The sequence below is a fragment of the Argentina anserina genome, chromosome 3 (assembly GCF_933775445.1).
Source record: "Argentina anserina chromosome 3, drPotAnse1.1, whole genome shotgun sequence".
Lineage (NCBI taxonomy): Eukaryota > Viridiplantae > Streptophyta > Magnoliopsida > Rosales > Rosaceae > Argentina > Argentina anserina.
The window spans coordinates 28,546,819-28,569,008 of NC_065874.1; positions in this window are offsets into that span (position 1 = coordinate 28,546,819).

Below are 22,190 nucleotides of genomic sequence, written 5' to 3' on the forward strand. Positions count from 1 at the left end.
TTAAAATTTCATCCAATTCGGATCTCGTTTGACCGACAGAATTTTTGGTAAATCGAAAACACCATTAATATGCTCTAAGGGAGGACCTATTATAAATATGTGAACGCCGAAAGCCGTTTGCATATCTAAAATCACCTAATTTTTATTACCTATCTAGCGCGGTTGCCTGAAGAAATCTATTTGGCAAAACCCCGGTCAATGAGGTTTCAATATGTCAAAACGCCTCTTTTTTAGTTGACCATTGGTACGAATGGTCAAATCAGTCCAAAACGGACGAAATTTTTATGAGTTCCCTAAATATATATACCGATCACATCTACTGGTGTCGATCGACCATAGTTTGAATTGGAGTTGTCGATTGCCGAAGTGTCCACTAATGTATTATAACCTTTATATTAGGTTTATAATAAAACTATCACATTATGAAGCGACTATATGAAGGAAAATTCTTAGAATTGATCGACACCATCCGATGTGATCAATATATATATTTAATGATCATTTTAAAATTTCATCCAATTCGGACCTCGTTTGACCGTCGGAATTTCCAGTAAACCAAAAACAACACTAGTATGCCCTAAGGGGGGGATCTATTACCAAGATGCGAATGCAGAAATATGTTTACATATTTGAAATCACCTAATTGTTGTCACAAATCCTGCGTGGTCGTAATGAGAAAACTCATTTGGCAAGGCCCTTAAATTATTGTTTCAAACCCTTAAATTAGAGTATTATATTTTTTTTCTAATATAAGCCCGCAAGGCCCGGCCCGCAAAAGTCTGCAAGGTTCGCTTTAAGTGGGCGGGTTTAGATCTTCGTATTTGTGAAAATACCCAACCCGGCCCAGTCCGCCACTTATTTAAATTTATTAAGACCCGGCCCGTTGACGAGCCGTAGCTCAACTAGGGCCACACTTTGACAACTTTTGAAATTTAGTATAGATTTACTTTTAAAATTAAAGTAGTTTTTATATCAGCTTTAAAAGTTTATTGTGTAGGATAAATTAGATAAAAACAGATTTTTTTAGGTCACTAGCTAGGAGCAAATTTTAGAAGCAGTATTATGTTCGCTTTTAAATTTTGTTGTCGTAAAAAAACACATAAAAATAATAATTTAAAGTGAGAGAACAGTGTTTATAGTAAATATATATTTTTAAACACGAAAACAAGATTTTTTTTTTGTTCACAGTTGATTTAATTCAAAACACAACTGTTATTTTTTAAGTCACAGCAATAGCAAACAAGTCCTTAGTCTCTAACCCTTTAAAAAATTCGGAGAATGAATCATGTACTACCCACTCAAGTATCTTAAGGCCTCTTGGCGGTACACCGAAATGGAAAGTAGATTTTTTGTCTTTTCCATGGAAGGATACAGGAAAGGAAATGAAATTTTCAAAAAAAAAAAATTCCATTTTGATGTTTACATTAGTAAGGAAAATCATTGCAAAAGTTATCAGTAGTTATAATTTAAAATAATAAAATATTAAATTTGAGTAACAAATTCAAGGAATGAAGAGTGAAAAAAAGAAGTGGTTCCATTGGTTTTGAGAATGAACCACTCTTCCATTCAATCAGGAGAGTGTTTCATTTCCATTTGCGTTTTTAAACTCAAGAACTACATTTATTTTCCACGAATTAAGCGAGGTCTTAAAGAAATTGTAGGTTCTTTTACTCTTTAACTAATGAGTAATGAGGTATAGATTAATGTTGATCATCAACTTTTTCTTTTTAATTTCTTTTTCTTAATGAAAGCACTTAGTTTATAAAAATTAAAATTAAAAATAGAAATAGTCATTACATATCTTTCTATATCACTTTCGATAGATAAGAAATTTGTGAACATACTTATAATAATACATAAAATAAGACTAAAGAACTCATTTGGACTTGAAACTATGACACACTGGTCCAAGATCATTCTGAATTTCTGATACCAAAAACGATACGAACACCATTTAATTAGTGTCCATTCTCATTGAGATGTCTAATAAGTGCCGGGTACTATACAGTCTCTCATAGCATCAGCTCGCAGAAACTTGCAGCACGAGGATACGTACTCTCTTAGATATCTATCACATCAACTATTGAACACCCCACATCCGAGCACTAACTCAGACTGATAAACAAAAATACAATATACAGAAATAATCAATTACTAAATGAACTGCTTGGTGCAAAATCCAGAGCGAAAATCCAGTGAAACAGAAGACTTGGCTCGCTTGGCCGACCCTCCTTAAAAAAAAAAAAAACTTGAATGAAGGACAATATTAAGGACAAAGAATTCTACTAGACAATCACATACAGTGGAGTAATGGCTTAAATTGTGTAATCAAAGTGGGGCTTCCATGCGTTCATATATAGCATGAGTTTCCCCTCGACAGTCAACACTCGACTTTTCTTCAGTCCTGAATGTACCCAAACCTGTACCTGCACAATGCGCAAAGCTCACTTCAGTCCTCACATCATCTAGTGCTTTTATCAAGTACAATAGTATAGCACTGTCTGGTGATTCAAAAGCAGAGTTGCCTGCAGCTTTTATATGTGCGTGACCTAATTTCCCATTGATAAGCATGCATGCCGGCCTTTATCTCTTTTGTGTATAAATAGTACGATATATAGGCGATTAGGAGCTGATTGATTTCTAAAGAACCTATAGCTATAGATTCACGTTTCCGACTGACATCAAAAGCAGAATAAATATATTAACATGGAAGAAACCTTTCATAAAATTTGGCAGCCAAAGCCGGAATGAGATAATATACAAGACAAAGTGTATATACAAGACCAGTAGTTCCCTAATTGGTCTATCCAGATTAATTAGGTTGATACTTTTAATCTTAATTGATAGGCTATGATCGCTCCCACGTCTACTAAAGATTTATAGATATACTTAATTATATAGTAAGTTACTGCATAAAAATGTCAATAAATCTGTATCCCAACTTGAAAAGGGAGAAATAGTGCTATATATATATGTTGAAATTTCATGACATTAACCTAACAATGTACGTCAGATGCATTCCATCGATTCTGAAAAGCAAGGGGCATTATAACATTAGTTCTAATATAATTATGAACCTTCAATCTTCAAGACCATCTTCATGATCTCTTGACATTTCATAGTTTAGTGGACATATAATAAATTCTTCCAAGTACATTAAAATTTTTTACACTGTATATCACTACTACAATAACTCCACCACACAACGGTGGATTCTGGTTGTGTGAAGTAGGACATAAACTGTTGTGTATGGCGATGTTGTCTGATTGAAATATTCATACAACATATTAAATTCAGTTGTGTGACTCTCAGCAGAATGCTCGACAGCTACTCTGCAGCATGCTCAGCAACTGCGCGGCATAATTACTCGGCAGATGGTGTTCAGACAACAAATACATATCACAATATTTGTTGCGTGTTCCTTATCAAACAATTAATTAGTTTAGGTGATTTTTACAATTAGTTATTTTTAATGAAGCCATACAACAAATATTGTTTCTAATTTACTTGTGATTCTTTCATTTGTATAACTAGTTTTTTAGTTCATTTAATTGTGGAAAGTTTCAGTTGTACAATAAAATTTCTTTTATGAATTGGTTGTATGTTTCTTACTCATACAACTAACATTTTGTCACAATTTTAGTTGTAGGAGGGTGGAGTCAAACAACTCATCTTAACCCTTGTTAGTTGTGGGAGAGCTGCACTCCTACATCAAAACTAGTTTTGCCTTATATTGTATGGATTGCCTTTTGAACCAACTTCATTTAGTTGTGTAGCTTTACATTGCACAACTAATATAAGTCTGAACCAAGTTTATTTAGTTGTAGGGTTTCATTACATAACCAAATAAATTTTGATATTACTTCAACTAGTTGTGTGAGTTCACATCACACAACCAATCAAGTTTGAATCTACTTCAACTAGTTGTGTGAGTTCACATCACACAACCAATCAAAGTTTGAACCAACTTGAACTAGTTGTGTGAATCTATTCTTTTCACTGCTCATATGGTAAATCTACTAAATTATCATGACAAAACCAATTGTAATAGCTCCAAATAATTCATAAAATTTGCAAAACATACCTTAATATCACATTTAAAGTTTGCATAGCACCTATAATGTCATAGCAAAACATTACGTACCCTAATATCACATAATGTACTAGCAATATATATCAAGCATTCCTATAGCCAAGACCAAAGTTGTTCAAATTCTAGCTACTGAATGAAATCATTCTACCAATATTACTTTCAAAAACATAAGTACAAGCTCCTAAAGATACTTGGTGACTACATGCGCAGCCCACTCATTCTTGATCGCCCCCAATATCAATTAGGTAGTAAACATGATCGTCCTTCGCTATCACTGAAAAAAGCATTTAAGATAATGCAAGTTCATTACTTAGACAGAAAAAAGTAATTGATTCAAAGAAAAGAACATAGCTGAGATGAGCAATTTTAATCATACCTTGGTGACAAATAATTAAAATAAATAACATAAATATCACATTGCAGGTCATTCCCATCTTCTCTCCAAGTAGTCTACCAAAAAGACCAAAATAAACACTGAGATGGATAATATACTTGCATAAAATATACTAAACCAGAAACAAAGACATATATAAGAGCAAGAAGATTAGTTTCCTCAACTGAAAACATTACATAATGTATATGATAGTCACATATTTATGTGAATTTTATTATGTTAATTATTCTTTTTTACTTAGCTATTTTATTATGTTTTTATATTTTTAATTAACTTTATTTTTTTAGGTATTTTGAAGTGGAATAAAGAAGAAGAGAAAAATGTGAAATTCCGGTAATTTTCCGAGCACCACCGCTTTTGGTGATGCCATGCATTTTCGAACAAATTTTATGGAGGAGCAACACATTGTTCTATCACAACTAGATCCCGTCTTTTTAGTTGAGATTTAACTACAAAATCATGGCTCCCAATTGTCCAAAAATCTACACATATATTATGCAAATATCTGATTTTATTTTGGGTGTAATCAAACTAATCATCACCTATAGGTTCATCACTTCCTTCTTTATCACACTTCCTCCTTGATCATTAACTTCTTTCATGATCACCCACTTCCTTCCACTTCTTTCTTTATCACCCACTTCCTCCATGATCATTCACTTCTTTCATGATCACCCTCTTCCTTCTTTATCACTCACCCTACTCACTATATTATTATCTTTTACTTTTTTCTACTTTTTCTACTACCGTTCTTCTCTATAAAAACCTTCATCTCCAACCAACCAACCAAGAGAAATAGAGAGAGAGAGAGAGAGAGAGAGAGGGGAAGAAAAATAGAGAGAAGAAAAGAGAAATGGGACAAGACAGACATAGAGAGCCAAAGCGAAGTCACATTCAATCTCCTCAAGTTACAACTCACATCTCCTCAATGTGCTAAAATCTCATCAAGACTCCATAAGAAAAAGGAAGTTCAGTTTCTTCTCCTTTAATTCATCTTTCATCTTTTATCCACAAGACCATCTTAATGAATTTACAACGCTGCAGAATACAGAAGCCAACAACGGTGGATGAGAATGTTGTGAAACTTTGTAATAACCCGAAAATTCATATCTAATTTCCAATGAGTTCTCTGATATTATTAAGTTGGTCATTGTCCAATTTTATTTCACGAGGATGAAAACGAAGGGTTCGAAAGAATAATTGTTCGAGAACGTTCAATTTGACAAGTCTAATAGTTGACTTTTTGACACATTAGGTTTCTTAGAAAACTTCATACATGAAAGTCGTAGAGTTCGTCAATACGATTTCATGGACACGCGGCACGCCTAAATCAGAGTTCGTATGAAGAAGTTACGAATCAAAACGTATTTAGAAATTTTTGGAAAATAGTATAAATAAGGGAATTAAATAGAAAAGGAGGAGAAAAATCAGAAATTTGGATCGATACTGTTCACACCAGAAAAACCCAGATTTTCTCTCCCCGAGTGGCTGACTTTGGGCCACCGGATCTCCGCCGTCCAACGACCATAGAGCAGCTCAGCGGTCACGTTTGAAAGGTTGTTGCGTCCCTTGTCGATTGGTGGCAGCACCACCCGCCATCTCGCCGCCGTTTGGGAGCGGTGAAGCCTGGAAGTTCACCCGAAATGCATATTTCGCCAAACTTCAACTCGTCGGATCTCATTCTTCTGGCAACCAATGGATAAGATTCTTGTCCCATTTTGAAGGTCTCTTTCCATACTTCAAACCCTCCAAAATATTTAACCCGAAATCGTTGTGTGCTAAAAGAATCGAAGAAAAGTAAATTCTATGTTTAAAATTGTGACTTTTCGGTTTTTGTTAAATTGAAGTGTATAGACTCAGAATTAATTTTTTTGGTGAACTAGAAAGTTATTCGGAATGTGATTTAGATTGCAGTGGTGAAGGTTGGAGGTCATTAGTTGTGATCGGTGAACAGTGGCACTGCATGAATAGTAATGTGAACAGTGTTTTGCATAGTAAGTGTAAATAATGTTGCTGAACAGTAATTATAAAAATAGTGTTATGCAAAACAGTATTTGGTAAACAGTAAAACATGAACACTGTTTTATGAACAACATTTAGATATACCGAAATCACTATGATGAGTTTACCCTTGACGGTGACTCATATTTATGTTTTTTTAAAAAGATCGAACTATGACATGTATATAATATAGTAGGTTGTGTATGTGTATAAAATGGTAAAATACGATACATATATATGAGTTGCTATATTATATATTATTATGTTCTTATTTCCAAATGAATTATATTGTGACAACTATATTTATTTTATTTGAGCAAGAGTCACTTTGTTGTAGTACAATAACATGTGTGGATTGTTATTGTACGTGGTTTTAACATTGAGTCTTGTTAAAATGTTTTATGTCTTCAGACGTGTTTTTCTGTCTTCGGACGTGTTTTCTGTCTTCAGACTTGTTGGCAGTATCAGAATCAAGCCTTGGCTGGGTGATAGTTACGATTTAGTTAGAGCTCTAGTCTGTCTGCCGATGTACTGCATGAGGGGTAACAGATGGGTTACCTGCTTATGATTACCCATATTTTTGTGATATTGGGTAACAAATGAGTTGCCTAGTGTCTGACGGCGTACTGTATGATGGGTAACAGATGAGTACCTGGATCTCATGAGTACCCATATTATAAATGTTATTTGGGTAAACAGATGGGTTGCCCAATGTCTCATGTGCACTTATATTTTCAGATATTATTAGACATTCAGATGGGCTATCCTATGACTTATGAGTGCATTTATAATTAAATATTTTCAGTATTTTTCTCTTGTATACTATGTGTGTTATACTGTTAGTTTACTCATATGAGCTGCAAAAGGTTACCCTCTTTGTGTTTACAATCCCAGTGCACCTATTCAATGGTGTAGGAGATAGTTCTGCAGGTGTAGATTAGCATAATTAGAAGGCTTTTTTCGAAAATTGTCGAAATTTTTTTTCTGTTGTTTGTGGTGAGGATGGAGTGAATTTTACATTTCTATTGGTTGTGTATTATTAAAGTCGACTGAGTCATGTTATAAACTCAGTTTCGATACACTGTTATGATAAGATGATTTCAATATATTTGAGATTGTTTTAGAATTTTCATGACTTCGAATACAAATTTTTATCATTCGAATTTCGAGATTGTGACAAACTTATTCTTTTTTTTCCTTGAAAGAGCAAGCAAAGGCATGGTATAATTCACTGGTTTCCCAATCTATTGACTCATGAGACAATATGGGTGTGCACTCATGAAAGAATTCTATTCAGCCTCTCGTACCAAGAATTTAAAAAAGCATATCAGTACATTCATGCATAGAGATGAAGATGAATTACATGAAGCGTGTAGTCAATTTAAGGGTCTACTACGCTCTGTTCGAAATATCGGCGATATGGCCGACATATTCCCGATATATCGCTGATATTTCGAATCCGATACGATAAAAGCATATCGGTCAAAATTTATCGGTCAACGCAAAAATGATGGTCAACTGTCAAATATATGTCAAACTTTGATTTTTTTATACTTTTTTCAATTTTTGTTTAATTTTTTAATATTTATTTCCTTTTCTTTTTTGAAAAACTTATATTTTTTTTCATTTTTTCATATATATTTTTAATTTATATAGATTTTAAATATATATGATGAATTTCAAGTCTAAATAATCATTCTTAAATACCTATTTTTATTATTAGATGTCGTTCGTGTACTTTAATTGTCATTTAATCAAGTATTTATTTTCTTTAGTTTACTTAGTACTGTTTTTTTAGTTTATTTGATACATATTGAAGTATAATTTTATAAATTTTATTGAAAATAAGCAAATCTGATAAAATCGATATATCCCCGATAAAACCGATATATCCCCAGATATATCATTTTACCTCTCGACCGATACGATGCCGAAAATGATATTTACATCATTGCTACTATGTCAATGCCCCCATGACAAGTTTGATCTCAACACTCAAATGGAGTACGTCTATGAAGGACTGGATTCACTCAACATGAAATTGGTGGAATCAGACTGGAGCTAAAGCTAAGGAAATTGTGGAGAATCAATCAGATAATTCAAGACAGTTTCAATCCAGAGACCGATCTATGGATGCCAACAGAAGATCCTTGAATGCTATTACCATAGATGGAACCATAGAGAAGAGATTGAGTTCTATGGAGAATGACATTGCCTTAATTGCTAGTGCTATGAAGGTGAATAAGAAAGCTACCGTTTTCGCATCTCAAGTGGTTTGTACTATTTGTTCAGCTAAGAACCACCTTGCAGAACATTGTCCTAAGTGCAGAGCAGTTGATGAAGACACTCAAGAGGAGGATGTGAATTTTGTTTATAGGCAACCCAACACATATAATGGGAATAAAGATCATCCCTTCCTTAGCTACCGAAGCAATAATGTGCTCAATCCTCCAACTACTCCACCTGGATTTCAACAAAGACAACATGCAGGGGATGTGCAGCAATTAAGCCAAAGACGTGTGCCTCAACAACAGGCTACAGGTCAGACATACAACATGAACTTTAACTTTAGAAGCTATGATGCCACAAATGATGTTTGATAGGACTGGGCATATATCGGGTCGGGTCGGTTTTAGGCCCGAACCGAAGACACCACTTTAAACAGTTTCTTGGAAAATGAAACCATAACCGAGTATAAATGTGTCGGGCCGAATATTTCGGTTTAACCGAAAATTAGTTCGGTTTCAGGTCGGATTTGGTTTGTAAATGGGCTAATAATAACATTAAGCCTAAGTTTAGTATTTAAGCAGATTTTTCAGATTCTCAGCTAAAAAATGGTTGTCTTTTTCAATTTTCAAGGAAAAACACATGTGAATCTCATATTGAAAAAAAATCTCAACTCAAAAACATCAACATAACTAAAAATGCATCACACAATACCATAAATCCATACCTAGCAGGCTAGCAGTTCAACATCATAATTCTTAAGTTACAAACCAGCAAATGTAAACTTGAAAAGACCTAGTAGTTCAACACTTCAACACCTCAATATCATAATTCATACAAACTAGTAAATTAAAAAGATCTAGCAGTTCAACAACAATTAAAAATAACTAACAAAATCAACAGCACATCTTGCTCTTGTGCCATCACTCCTCAGTCACATCAGACCCTAGTAGTCAAAACACATAAGTGCACATGTTAGAAACTTAGAATACAACAGTATAGAGATCAGACAACATTAATGAAGCACTAAAGTTTGAAGTTTGAACTAAATTACCTCTTTCAGTCTTTTCAAGTTCAGCATAAAGAGCAAGCTCAGATTCACTAGGCTCTTTGAAAAAGGATGAATCGTTATTAGCTCTGAGCCAATCACTACAACACACTAGGCATTCCACCATTTTTGGAGTTAAACAAGCTCTAAATGGATCAATCACCTTTTTTCCAAGAGAGAAAACACTTTCAGATGCCACTGTAGAGGCAGGAACACCATACACATCCTTAGTAATCTGTGATAAGATGAGATATCTAGGTGCATTCTCTTTCCACCAGCTTAAAACATTAAACTTTGTATTTGCAGCATCTTCAAGAGCTTCCAATATGTACTTGTCAACCTCTGATTTGATCTCCACCACATCTTTCTCTTTTCTGAGCTTGAGGAAGGCTGAAATATTGACAACATGGCTATCCTCCACATTTGAATCAGTTGTATCATCAAACCTAGGCAATGTGGCCTCAATTGAAGCTTGAGCAGCTTCAGGATCTGCCTCATAGTACTCTATGTACATCTTTTAAAAGATGTTCTTCACCTCATCAACCATTAGCTTTACCCTTGCCTTGTCTTTCTGCAACATGGGGAAGAAATACTCCAAATACAAGACTTTGTACCTTGGATCCATCAAAACAACAATCAAGCATATTTTGTTCATGTCTTCTAGCCTCCCCCAATACTTATCATACTTCTTCTTCATTGCTATCCCAATGCTCTTCATCAGAGGATCATCACTCTTCATGCACTTCTCCAACTCACCCACAATTGTGCACATCCACAAAAGAGGCTGATTTGCAGTAGTTTCACTGCTTTATCCCAATCAACAGAAGTAGGAGGCCTAATCCTTCAAAAAAAAATCATATAATAACTATTAAAATACAATCATAATTTAAATAGTTCAAACTGAAATACTTTCAGAATTATTTACATTACTTTTTCTTTCCACCAATCTTTTCATTAAAATAGCTATCAAATTGCTCATCCTCATCCTCCATCCTTGCAAAAGCCTTTTTATACTTAACACCAATATCAAGCATGAAATATGTCGAATTCCGCCTTGTTGGTACATCCAAAGGAACAATTCCGCCCTTTTTCTCACACTTCTCCTGAGCAGCACAATTTCTAAAATTTTCTAACCTTGCATGAGAGGATCTGATGTACTTCACACAATTTCGAATTGCATCAACTCCTCCATGCCATCCTTAACAATCAGGTTAAGGATATGGCAGCAGCACCTCATATGCAAAAAAGATCCATTCAACACAAGCTCATTCCAATTTCCTATCTTATCCCTCATATAATCAAGTGCAACTTGATTCGAGCTAGCATTATCTACGACAATAGTAAATACTTTTTCTATCCCCCATCCTATCAAGCACGACTCAACAAGCTGCCCAATTGTCTTGCCCTTATGGTTAGGGATGACAACAAAGTTAAGGATGCGCTTGTGCAACACCCAATCTTCATCGACAAAATGTGCAGTCAATACCATATAATTAATATTCTGGATTGAAGTCCAGGTGTCTGTTGTCAAACTCACTCTCTGACTATAGGCAGCTAAGATATTTTTCATTCTAGTTTTCTCACACTGATACAAATCCCATATATCTCTAGTTATCTGCCTACGAGAAGGTAAAACAAACAGTGGCTGACATGCTTTCACAAACTCTTGAAACCCTTTTTTTTTCCACTAAACTAAAAGGAAGTTCATCCCTAATAATCACTCTAGCACAAGACAACCTAGCAACTTCAGGATCATATGCATAAGATTTCAAACCTCCTCCATTTTCAGGTGTATCAAAAGATAGATACCTTTGTTTCTTGTTGGCGCTATACAGAGGGCTCTTCTTGCAGTTGGTGAGTAGATGATTCCTCATGGTTGAAGTTCCATTCCCTTTTGAGTGCACAAGGTATGTTGTGGAGCAGTGCATGCACTTAGCTCTCGGCTTTTCCATCTTTGAGCCATCATGATTAGTTAGCTTGATGAAATGATCCCACACAATGCTTGCATTCTTCTTCTTTTCGCCAATAACATCTTGAGTTGACTCAGTGGAGGCATAAGCTTGTCCTTGTGTTGGTGCTAGTGAAGGTGGAAGAAGTGGGGGCATGCTTGCTAGTGGAGGCGAGCTTACTGATGTCATGGTTCCAGGTGTGCTTCTCCCAGCAGGAGTAGAATCAAAGCCTTCAGAGTGGATGTCCATCCTGAAAAGAAAACAAATCAAAAACCAACAATAGTCGACATAAGCAATAGCCAACAACCCAACAATCATAATCTCACATCATCACAAGTCACAAAAGCCAACAAATCTCTATTATTCTAAACACCCAGATCAGATTAAGGCAGAAGAAAAATTTGAAATACTTGAAAGCAAAAAGAGATCGGATCAGAAATTAAAACCAAAATCGGATCAGAAATTAAAACCAAAATCGGATCAGAAATACTCTAAAAATTTCCTAAACTAATACTGTCAAATCAAAGAACCAGTGAGAGAGATGGAGTTAGAGAATAGAGATGGAGAATGATACCTTAAGAGTCTGCATAATCGCCAAAAAGAGATCGATCAATTAAGAGAGACTGAGAGAGTGAGAGTGGGTCTTGCGCAAAGCGGCAGAGAGAAAAAAAGGCTGGGGTTAAAATGAAACCGTAGTGTCGGTAGAGACTAGGGAGAAAGAATGCATACTAAGATTTTTTATTAAAAATATATAATTTTTTTAAAAATTCGGTTCGGTCGGTTATTTATCGGTCGGTTTGAAGTCTAAAACCGGTTCTGAACCGGTTTTTTCGGTTCCGGTGTGGTTTTAAGCTATTTTCAGACTACTTTAAACGATTCGGTTAACCAGACCACTTTTTCGGTCCGGTTCGGTCGGTTTAACCGTTTGAATTCGGTTAATGCCCAGCCCTAATGTTTGATAGCAAAAATGAAAGAGAGGAAAGCAGTGTCTTTCGCTAAGAGATCAAGTCCACCACTCAGCAATAATGGAAGACAATTGACTTGTTAGAGTGTCAAGTGAGCCAAATCCAACAACTCTTGCACAAGTCAACCCAGGACGACTTCCCTACAACACTCTTCCTAATCCTAAGGGTCATAATGAAGTCAATGCAATGGTTTTGAAAAGCGGGAAGGTGGTGGATGCAACTCCAGTGGTTAAGAAGCCAAGAAGAAAGTGGGAAGAACTTGTATTAGAGTAGATTGTGCCTAAGGAACCATCAAAAGTCAGTATGGGCACCCCAACTCAATCTGTTGAGGAATTCTCTCAACCTATTGAGAATGCACCTGGAACAAACATTGAGTCAAGACCAAAACCATCCCTGGTATGTCTCTTAACCTCACTTTTGATTATCACTAATGTGTCTTTTCCTAGCAGGTTATAGAAACAAGTGAAGGAGGAAAGAGACAAGGAAATTCTAGACGTCTTCAAGAAGGTTAGGGTGATTATTCCATTGTTGGATGTGATCAAGCAAATTCCTCAATATGCAAAATTCCTCAAAAACTTGTGCACTTCAAAGAGAAAATTCAAAGGAACCGAAACAGTTGCCTTGAGTGAGAGGGTGTCGGCTGTGCTGCAAAAGTTACCACCAAAGTTAGGTGATCTGGGACGTTTCACTATTCCATGCACTATTGGTGATCACATGTTTGCTGGTGCTCTTCTTGATTTAGGTGCTTCCATAAATTTAATGTCATATGTTGTGTATGATAGAATGAATATGAGAGAACTTTTGGCTACTGGGATAACCATTAAATGTGCTAGTGCATGTTAGTGTTTAGGACATTAGAGTTTTGTAGTTTGTGATATTGTTGAGTCTTTCCAGAGTCTTAACTTAGTGTTTTGCTCTAGTACTAGCAAAAACTAAATGTGAGGTATTTTGATAGTCACATATTTATGTGAATTTTATTGTGTTAATTATTGTTTTTACTTAGCTATTTTGTTATGTTTTTAGGTATTTTGAAGTGGACTAAAGAAGAGAAAAATGTGAAATTCCGGTAATTTTCCGAACACCACCATCAAATGCCATGCATTTTCGTGCTAATTTTATGGAAGAGTAACACATTGTTATATCATAACTAGATCCCATCTTTTTAGTTGAGATTTAACTACATTATTTTTCTCTATTTCTCACAAAATCATGGCTCTTAATTATCCAAAAATCTACACCTATATTATGCTAAAATCTGATTTTATTTTTGGTATAATCATCACCTCTAGGTTCATCATTTCCTTTTTTATCACCCACTTACTCCATAATCATTTACTTCTTTCATAATCATCAATTTCCTTCCACTTCATTCCATCATCACCCACTTCCTTTCATGATCACTCACTTCCTTCTTTATCACCCACTTGCTTCATGATCATTCACTTCTTTCATGATCACCCACTTCATTCCATGATCACTCACACCACTCACTACATTATTATCTCTCACTTTCCACCACCATTCTCCTCTATAAATACCTCAATCACCACCATCTCCATACACCATTTTTCCACAACCAACCAAGAGAAATAGAGAGAAGAAGAGAAGATAAATGGGAGAAGACGGACATGGAGAACCGAAACGAAGTCACCTTCAATCTCCTCAAGATGCTAAAATCTCATCAAGCCTCCACAAGAAAAATGATGTTCGGTCTCTTCTCCTTTAATTTATCTCATGTATTCTTTGATGTTTTTATTCAAGATTATGTGTAACTAAATTCCTTAATAGTTAAGGGCTAATCAAAACTCTAGATGTCTTCGATTTCAAACTCCAATTTATATAATTTTAGATGAGAATTTCTTCACTGATTGTTCATTGATAATTCTATTGCATGTCTCATTCGGTCGATACTTTGATGCATGTTTTAGGGTTTAATTATCTTGAATATGTATATGATCGACATATTGTTGCATATTAGATAACAAGTTCTTTGCAAGTATTTGTGTGAAGTGATTCCTTAGTAATCTAAGGCTACCAACATTGACCTTAGATTCTTTGTTGTTACTCAAACGTTCTTAGAACTTCATGATTTTAATTATTTTAGCCTAGATACCGACATTTCATAGATCAATTAATTGAGAATATAGTTAAGTCGATACTAACATTTCGCTTAACATGACAAATAAGAAAACGTAATACAGTTAATAACCTAACGACATTGGCTTAACTGTGAGTGCATTCATTTATAATTATTGACATTGTTTTGGGGTGATTGAAGCATATCTAGTGGTAGAGGGAATTTCCTAGCTATTGTTTTTCTCATATCTACATCCATATTTACTTTTTAATATTCTGTTTTTAGCAATAATTATGTCTTATTTATTTTTGTTCACCAATCAAAACAATTCCGAATATCCTCAAAATTTGTGTGGTAGTCCGCCACTATGTCTAGTTAGTGTTTATTTAATTTCGTAATTTTTAGTTGAGTCTAGATTAGCTAATTAATTAGGTTTCCGCTCCTAAGACAAGTCTGTCAGATTTCTGGTTTATGCGTATGTTTATGTTTTTAAGTCTTAGTTTCACCAATTTTCTGCGGGTAATGACCCTTATTTACCATTTACTACATTGATATAATTGATTCAATAATAAAGTATTTTTATAGGTGCTTTTGCGCCTATTAGTATACCTAAGGTATCTAAGGCATACATTAACCCATTAACAATGAGGACACCCTCACCCAAAGACAAAAACAAAAGAAGCGAGAAATTACTCTTTGAAATGATGGTATGACAGTCCGATCTATAAGTTATATATAAAAAGTGCATTGTAGATAGTGAGAAGGAAGACAAACCAAAGTGACAAGAAAGTAGAATGTCACGTATGCCAATTGATAGAGTTCATTTGTCTGCACACAAATGAAAAATGACCATAACATAATCAGTATAACACAACATCAATCAAAACTTTAGAAGATAAGCCTATCATACCTCATAAGTTTTAAGGAACCATGGTACGCATGAACATGATAATATTGCTAATGTGACCAAAAATGTAAGCAAGACCACCAATATGTAACATGAGACATGAGGCACTTATGCACTATTCATATAGACTTGGCATGAAAACAAGTTAAATGGAATTCTTTATGCAATAGACAATTGAACCCAAGTGGCAACAATATGTTTATGACCAGCAATGGTACCTCAAAGACATTGTCAACTATGATACTTAATTCATTCTACAAAGAGTGTCTACAACTGAAAACTGTAATCGCTATCACTCAATTTCAATTGAAGGACACAACAACTGGTAAGGATGTTGACTATCAACACTTGGCCAACAAATTTTGTGTATTTTCAGCTACATTCCAACTGGACTAGTTGATACCGGAAGGATACACAATAATGAAAGTAAAGCTACAGTCCAACAAGACTATTACTAAAGAAATTAGCAATTCAGAAACAAAATAGAACTTAACGTGTTAGGATGTTCACAACTCTAGGATGAGGCATAAGCTCAAGCCACATAATTCAGAAAAAAAAAAATCAAAATTGACATTACCAGAAGCTGCAGTTCCCTTCTTCCTTGGTGAAGCTTTCCAATACAATAGAGACCAGCTTGAGCTGAAACAAGCATATTTTACCACTAAAATGTTACATGCATAGCTTCTCCCCTTAATTTAACCAGCTTGAGCCCATCCTCGAAGCTTACATTGCGAAAAAACCAACAATAAAGGGAACATTAATACGAGAAAATGAACATTACAGAAGATTAGAGAAATGCAGTAAATATATGACATATATACAACTACTGCATGACTCTCTAGGAAGCCTTTACCTTTAATCCAAAACAACAAAGCCTTTACCTTTAATCCCGTTTTAGAAGTCGGAATCCAAAACAGTAGTTCACCCTTATCCTTCCAGCTTCAGAATCGAGAAACAAGCCCTGCTCTTCACCCAATTCGTCATAACTACTCCAATGATTCTCCAAACCTCACTAGGATTTCAACCATCAAAAACTATAATCTTAGAGTTCTAATTTCCAATATGTCTACAATTTTCGTTCAAATTGTAGACAAACCCCCATCACCACCCACATTCAAATCCCAAGACCCTCTCCAAATCTATTTCGAACTCGACACCGACATTTCCTCCCTTCTCTCTCTCTCTCTCTCTCTCTCTCTCTCTCTCTCTCTCTGTTTGGAATCCAGAATAACAAAATGGGGAAAAAATTCAACAAAAAACTTAAATATCTTATCTTCAAACTGATCCGAACAAGCCCAGTGAGGCTATAAGAGCGAGCAAAGCTCAGTTGCACATTTGAATCCTTGCATATTCTGTCAACATTTACCATTGACTCTTCCACTAGCTGATCAAGCAATTAACAAACGGCAGTTAGATAGTGCATAATAAGAAATAGCACTATTCAAAGTGAATAAATAAAATGAAAGCAAACCTCCCTCCGAAAACAGTACAAGATAAGTCTAGACTAAAACTATGCAGGTTTTACAATAAAGAATAGTGCACTAAATAGTGTGTGACGCATATTAGTAACCAAACTGATATACACACATATAATAAAATTAACAGAACACAATGCATCTAGAATCTACTTCCGCAACAAAAACTCATTGTTATCATTACTTCCATACCTGAGTAGCTATAACCAAAGTGAACTGCAAAAATGAGGAAGGATTGGCTTGAATCAAAGCCTCATGTTGCTCCTCAATGAACTTATCCTTAACAGCATCATTCAGCTCCTGTAGAAATAGACACACTCATTTCGCCTTCGATTACCCCTCGCATGCTTATCAAAGCCTAAACTTGCATTAACCCAAAGAAGTTAACAAACATATACACATAATCAAAATTCAAACATAATACATAATATGTAATGAACTGCGACACCTAGAACCGAAATTAAATATATAAGAGCCCCAACCAAAACCATTAAAAGAAATCAAAATTCAAAACGAATGTGTAATTACGAACCCTAGATTAGAGATTACATGGGAGGAGAAGCTTCTCGTGTCTCGGTGGAGTCAGAGCACAAAGACCTCAATTCCCAACCCGCCTCCAAGCCCCCCGCCTAGCACTGCGTCGGCGACGGCGGTGGTAAGGACAATCGCCCGCTCCTCAAGCCCGACACTGCCCCTTCCGTCTTTGCCGAGGAGCCCCAGCAGTTGGAGAAGAAGTGCGCCACTTACGTCCGCAGCGACGCCAAAGGCATCATGGGACGCGACGACTTATCGTTCATGGAAAGCTCCTCCTTGGCGTCGCACTCGTCACTCTCATCCCCAGATCGCTTGGATTTCCGCCAAATCGAGACAAGGACTGGAGGCGCGGTGATCGTCTGGTGCGGTCGGAGTTGCAACGGTGGTGGCAACGCGGTGTGAGAGAGACGAAAAAAAACTATGGCGGGATTGGTTGGTATACCAGTCTTAATTTTCCAATACCATATACCAACCAATATATATTTGGTATGAAAAATCCACAATTTATACCAACCAATAATGTTGGTATACCAATTAAGTGGTACGGTTGGTAATGGGTTTGTACCAACATATTTAAGGCCCAAAAATTTTAAGACCCAATCCAAATAAGTAATAATAAATAAGTGTAATAACAATAGAATTCCAAAGTCTTATATAACTTCAACCAAATTACCAAATACAAAGTCATAAATAGAAAGTCAAAGTCCAAATAGTTAAACTGTTAAAGTACTTATGAATTCTCAAAACAATTGAAAAAATAAATGATAGGTTTAAATGCGATATATGTTGACATGTTGTAAGCAGTGATGATGCTACTGATAAGTCTAAGCATTTGTATTTGGGAATTCGATTGAATCGATTCATTCATAATTAAATAAAGAAATTAAAGACGAGAAAAAAAATGTAGTTGAGAAAGAAACTCAGAGATATTAGATTAAGGTTAGTAGATTTATACGGTTTGAATTTATTTTTTAATAAATCTACGGTTGAAATTTAAATATATATATATATTAATTAAATAATGTAATGTAATATAAGTTGGTAGGTACAATATACCATGGTATATGGAAAATCTATACCACCTACCTACCGTATTTTTAATGTTGGTACGGTATACTGTACCATATACCATGTACCAAGTATTTGGTATACCAACATATTTGGTACGGTTGGTATACGAATTGGTTGGAATGGTTTTCTATACCATTGCCACCCCTAAAAAAAACTGTCTCGGTGTAAATCTCAATTTGCTAGGGTTCAATTAAACTATTTTTTTAGAAGCATAGGAGAATTGGCTAACTTAGTTTGAGGGGAATGAGAAGTTTGGTTTCTCATTCACACACAGGAGATGGAAAATTTTGTTGTATAATCTCTTTACTTAGTAGAAGTTAGTAAAAATGCAAACATCATTACACAACACTCAATGTTTACATAGTTGTGCAACTATGAAGAAGATAAAGTTTCAAATTTCAAAATGAAGGAGGCAATATTCCCGCTATGGCATTTGAGCTAAATTGCTTTTAAGTTTTAACATCCTCATCGCACAACATAATAATTAGTTTGTGTTGTGGAAATATTGTTATTTTTTAAATTTATTTAGATAAGATACAAATTTTTTCTATACAAACGATACAAATAACACTAACATATAAATATTCGACCACATGTATTATCCTCATATCATAGTGAAACATGTCTATAGTGCAAAATTCACAAACTTTCGATAATGTTCGGTTCTCGATCCACATAATCAACCCTAATAACATTTGTAACGATTTATAGTTGACCTTGCGGATTGAAACCCGAGCGTTGCCGCAAATTTTTTAATCTTGTACTACAATATTTTTACTTCAATGTGGTGATCAAATCCAATGATCGAATTTCCTTGAGGATTGAGAAAATTGAAAATAAGATAGGGGGAATAGTTAATAATGATTTCGTATAATAAGTATTGTTTATTTATGACTAATATTGCAAATTGAGACCCAAAGCTTGCCGAAAATATGTCAATTTCATAATATACCCGTGTTTCACTATTGTAATCACATATTCTACTGTAAGTTATATTTTGTGTTTTTGTCATTTGAATCACAACATGTGTACAAATGTGGTATAACATTCATACTACGTTATATATAAACACATGTCATTCTAAATCAACTATATAGTGTTAACCAAATTTTCAAAAATCGACCGTAGGATGTGATCGCCATAGTTAAATATAATTAAGGTTCAAATTTCATTTATTTTTTACAACAATTAAATCTCAATTGATGCGGTCAACCCTTATATATAAACTACTTATTATAGATATCATTATACCTCCCTAAGGGTAGATGCATTACGCGAAAATAAATCTCTGTAAATTTTTTAACGTGTGTAGAGCGTACTACCGTGTGAGTGTAATGTTTTTAACAACATTTTCAGACACCTAAACTATTTTATATAATTTTTAAAGAATTTTCGTTATTTGAATATTATTTAATAGTCAAACATGGCCTATGTGGTAGAATGCTAACATTTTATTCAATTATTTAAAAATTATTTTTCATAATTTCATTTTTTACCAAAATATAAAATTATTTTTCATTTGAAACCCTAAATCCTAGCCCCTTATTCTAAACACTAAACCCTAAACTCTAAACACTAAACCCTAAACTCTAAACACTAAACTAAAATTTTACAACTAAAAAGCTATATTTTGTTGTATTAGTGTCATTCACCCATTCAAAATGGTATTCTACAGCTTATATTGAACCATAATCTCACAACAAGCAAAATACATTAGTTGTATAAATGATTATTCGTACAAGACAAAATGCATTTTCTGTTGTACATTCAAATGCACTTGGCATTACCTGGAACATATTAAAAAGTTTTGAAAAATATGCACACAACACAAAAAGTTGTATTAGTTGTATAAATAATTTTGGCATCTAATTCTTACAACTAAAATTTTATTTTATGTTGTACAAACTTTTTAGCAAATTCAATTGGCATCTCCCATCACATATTGGAACATGGTCAACTAAAAGATACTCAAAATGAGTTTCTCTCATACAACAATACATATATTGTGTGTTGTAAAAGTACAAGTCATGCAACTAGTAATTTGAATTTGTTGTGTCTACAGTTTTGCATTTTGCGCGAATTTGATGGATGATTTTTATATAACACACTAATTTCAAATGTATTGTGTGATGAAATTTGAAAATAAAAAGTCATTGGTAACACAACACATAGTGATAAGTTTATTTATATAAAGAGAATCGAGTTATAAGACAAGCCGACACCTTCATTTTGTTGTCTGATGTGTGTTGTGTGATTGAGTTATTGTACTAGTGGTACTAAGATACACACCTTTTGAATTCTATAAAACAAGTACTCAAATACTCTAGGCGTCATCCTATAGTTGACACTGATGAGCGGATTAAGGGTGTTAAACAGCCTAGAACTTCATTGATCAGTTCATGGTTTAGTAGAAATAATGTTCAACCATCATCTTGTTCAAGTTCACAAGCTTCTATAAGCACTCCAATTGCTACTGGAGTAATTGAACAAAGGTCTTATGAGTCTCCTTTATCTGGGTCTCAGAGAAGTAAATTTGATTCAAATGGCAATGTCAATGCCATTGAATGTGACCCTAGAAAACGGTATCTTATATGGATGTATCCTGCAGAGGCTTGAAGCTGTTCGAAAAACTTACATTTTATTGGGTCTTTGTCAACCTAAGCTTAAAAATTATAAACTTTCACAACTTGGGAAGCAAAAGCGGGTGTTTAAGTATGAGTGGTTTGAATGTCATCCATGGCTTGAGTACTCGGAGAAGGAAGATAAGATATATTGTTTCCCATGTTTTCTTTTTGATAAAGAAAATGCTCAATATCATGCATTTAGTTAGTTTTTATTTATGTACTTTCTATATTGTATTGTATCGCATGTTATACAAGTGTTTGCGGGAAAATATTTGCTACATCATTTTTAATTATTAAATATTTTTCAATTAAATAAATGTGTGTTATAATCCCCTTGTTGCATGTTGATCCTGGTTCTGCCACTGGGTGTGTTGAATATTGTTAAGCTAATTGGTTTAGCTGTAGTTAACCACCAATTTTCTTATCTCTGCTTCTCTAGGATATTGGATGATGTCTTTGTTGTTAGCCAGTGCCATTAAATTAAGAAGTGATCGTATTCCTTATCCATTTGCTATGCATGCTTTGATGTTGATTTTTTACTTTTATGTAGGAATCATCTAACTTTAAGAATATGATTTATCTTGCCATGGGATTAAACTTTCCTTAATTGAAGAAAGGAGAATGCTAACAGAGAAAAGCCTTGACTGTGAGCTGCGTCTTTTTGCAATCCAGGTATATACTAACTTATATTTTTTTTCTAGCATATATATAGTTTTTTTTTGGGCTTCAAAGCTCATGGTTAGTTCCGCCACTGAACACGCCTTTGCAGGTTGCGACTTGCTAGCGCAAGTCGTGACTCTCTCTCTCTCAAATTATAAACATTTGA